Consider the following 3,653-nt stretch of genomic DNA (forward strand, 5'->3'; position numbering starts at 1 on the left):
CAAAAGTTTGATAGTCTGAACATCTGTCCCCGAAGTGCATTTTACCTTAATAGAAACACACTCGCATTGAAACCATTAAATCTTAAAACATCCGTTCACCCGCATACCAAGTCTATTTGGCAAAAATCCTACAATTTATACGACATGGATATATTACAAATACAATAACTGTCGCTGAATGCAGAGATCAAGAAATTTTATGAATCAATCGATGAAAACACTTATCTGAAGAAATGACGAGCGTAATTAAATTGCGATAATCTATCATTGCAGCTTGTAATGTCTCGGGTTGTAACATCCATTAAATGTTCAAACCACTTTTAAGAGCTGTACATTATTTCCCTAAATGCTGTCAGTAAAAACACGATCACAAAAAAAAAATCTGCACGGCACGCACAACATGAGATATCTACACACTTCACAGGGTATCATGGATTATAATATATTACATGAATACTTTCAATATAATGGTTCATAAAGTCTACAAAGTCAATCCTTCATTTTACATGGCATCAATAAATTTTAACCCTTTGAGCGCCAATATCAATTTTTATAACCTATATCAAAATATACACCAGTCAATTTTTTTCTAATTTTTGCTAAAATTTTGATAAAAATCTGAAGCCAATAAAATGTGATGTTCAGTTGGTCCAAAATTGTCAAAAGAATTACAGTTAATTTCACAAAATTGGTAAAATGTTGCACACTATAATGTTGGTGGGGAAAATTGCAGCGCTCAAAGGGTTAAACACCAGGTCACAGACTAATAGACCTCTAGATTAGCTTGGAGCGGAATCTCTCAGTCACTGTTCAAGTTTATTTAAAAATGTGATCTAAAAATGTGATCCATGGGCAGTATTTGGTTTGATTACATTAATCTATCCACCATTTGTTGTTTTTATAAGAGTTTGTAATAACCATGACAATTTGCTGTCACTTTTTAAAAGCTGTCATAGTCAGACATTGCATTCCGCTGATCCGTTTCTTCACTGTCTATGCAGTATAGTATGCTGTAAGGCTTTTTTTTTGTGTTACTGGTTTTCAAACTGGCGAAGACAAAAATTATGCAACGAAATGCGCAGACTGAGAATATACATGCCGGACTTGAATCACTCCATGAGAATTATTTTAATGAATTTATAATAGAACTGGCAACATGTGAAGAACTTAATGTTCATAGAAATCTACATCTAAATGTTTTTATAAAATGAAATAAGGTATTGAAAGTAACATTATAAGCGGGTAATCTTTTCCTAGGCATTACATTACTGGTTTCATGGGTTTTCTTATTACCGTTTAGGAATTAGAAATTTTACTGATGATGGTGTGAAAAGGCCTTTTGCTAAATTTATATAGTATTTTTGAAAGAAATTCGTGCAAATATTTTATGTAATCATTTCTGGTGACAGACTGCTAGATTGTCTGTAGCCTGGTCATTGCCATTGTTACAACAACTTTGTTTTTTTAATTAAACGACTCCAATGTACCAAGTCACACTTTCCGTGCTGGATTCATCATAATAGGGTTAGGGATTCTGACAACACACAGGTGCCAGACGTCGAAAGTGACAACGGGTTTTTCGCAAACAAATGCTTCCGGCGGGCAGGGAGGTTAGTGTGAAAATCTCCAGCACTATAGGTGAGAATCTAGTGACACAGTCAAGATGTGATCGCCTTCAACATGCAAACCGCGCTACGTTGCTTATCAACAACGCTACGATAGGGGAACTATTCAGATTCAGTTCAAACGCTCCGCAGTGATTTTGGCCTTTCACTTTTTTAACTGTTACTTGTCTTATGGCTAGGCAGGGTTTTTGGACATAAAAACACTCGTAGCTCGATGTTGAATTGACATGTAGCCTAAAAGCTAATTGTAAACAGGTAGGTCGTAATATTGGTGGCAGTAAAGATTACCGATTAATACTGTGGGATTTTTACCCGATAAAGCTGTACGCTTCGGTTACAACGTACAGCTGTGCGCGAGTTTGGTATTTGTCAACACAAATATCTCGCGCACTGTTTGCCTGTATTAATCTTAGAAAATGGCATTTCTCGACACTCGATACAACCATTTTTCGATGCAAACATTGGGAAGGTTACTGCGAACAGAGAACAAAAACCTTACCTTCTCTAATCCTTAAAAGCTCGTCGAAATAGCGTGCTGAAAACTGGTAAATATTTTCTGGTTGACTTCTGAGGACTTCGCGGGCCAGACCCTCAAGAAGGGTCTGGAAACCGTGAGGAACTCGTAACTTGGTGTTGGAGAACGGGACTGCCATCTTAGATTAAATTTTAAGAGTGAAAAATACGGCGTAACCACGTAGAAATATCGATTTGCACCTTGAAATATCGGGTTCCCTAATGTCTGTGGCACAGCTCAATGCTTCAATGGACGCCTTGCGTTTACACCGTGTTTCCTAACGACAACTCATGAATATGCATGACTATTCAACAATCTCCTTTGGGAGGGAAAAACAGCGCCCTCTGAAACAAATGAGTTCAACCCAACAATTCTTTTGTTTGGCGGCGTTATTCAAACTGTCTGCGAAATGCCGACAAGTTGCAAAGTACACTGTACATGTTACCTCACAGAAATTCATGGTTGTATCACCGATATCAGTAGTGGCTTCTCAGTGGCATTTTCGAAGGATTGCTGGCCAGCTGTTGCACACACACAACGTAAGGTTCAACCATGGATGTACAAAAATATTTTTGTACATCCATGGTTCAACTGACTTCATTCAGATACAATATAAGCAATCATTCAGAGCAACTTTTTTTTCCAGCTTATTTGCAGTCATAAGAATTTAGTAAATTACATAAACATTCAGGCAAAGAAATGTTAGGTATGTTTCTCATCCTAGGTTCCTGGTTTCCCACAAGAATGATGGCAGGATATTGGATTTTATTTTACAATTTTATATTCTTTTTTAATAAGCTAAAAAGATTTGGCTAGTAAAAAGGATACAACAGTAGAAGATAATTGAAATGATGTGATCTTTCTGACATGCTGCAAGATGACGATGATGATAAGTTCACTGTTGAGTGGCATTGTGTATGATCCACGACATTGGCATATTCCGTAGAGCGCAGCATACTATTAGTTTTTTGCTATGTACCGGTATTGATATAATTTGTTTCCATGCAAACATGGAAGACATTTTGATGCAGCTGCTTGACACCCACATACAAACATAAGGAAAAGAACTAGATGAAAAGGTAGCATTAATAAAGAGAAATCAACCACAACATACAGACATATTTTGTGCCAGAGTTACTTTGCATAATCTGTCTCTTTGAGAGAATGCAGTTTACCCCTCTGTATCCCCCTCCATCGATATATTTGCATCCAATGTCAATCCACTATAGGGCAGCATGGACCTGCTGTTTTATGCATCATTCAGGGAGTAGATCACTGATGACCTTGACTTTGACTTGCTACTTTGACTTGTCATTTTACTGAGTAACACTTTAGAACTTCAACATGTAACAACCCTTTCTCCTTGAAAACCAAAACATAACAAAATGAAAAGACGGCAACTCAGATCATTTCAGTAACAATCAGTAGAACACTTGATATTTACAAACGATTTACTGCAAAGCTTACCTAATCCGACAATCAATAAAAAAGGAAAACAAAATACACTTTCTTCT

The sequence above is a fragment of the Ptychodera flava genome, chromosome 3 (assembly GCF_041260155.1).
Source record: "Ptychodera flava strain L36383 chromosome 3, AS_Pfla_20210202, whole genome shotgun sequence".
Taxonomy (NCBI): domain Eukaryota; kingdom Metazoa; phylum Hemichordata; class Enteropneusta; family Ptychoderidae; genus Ptychodera; species Ptychodera flava.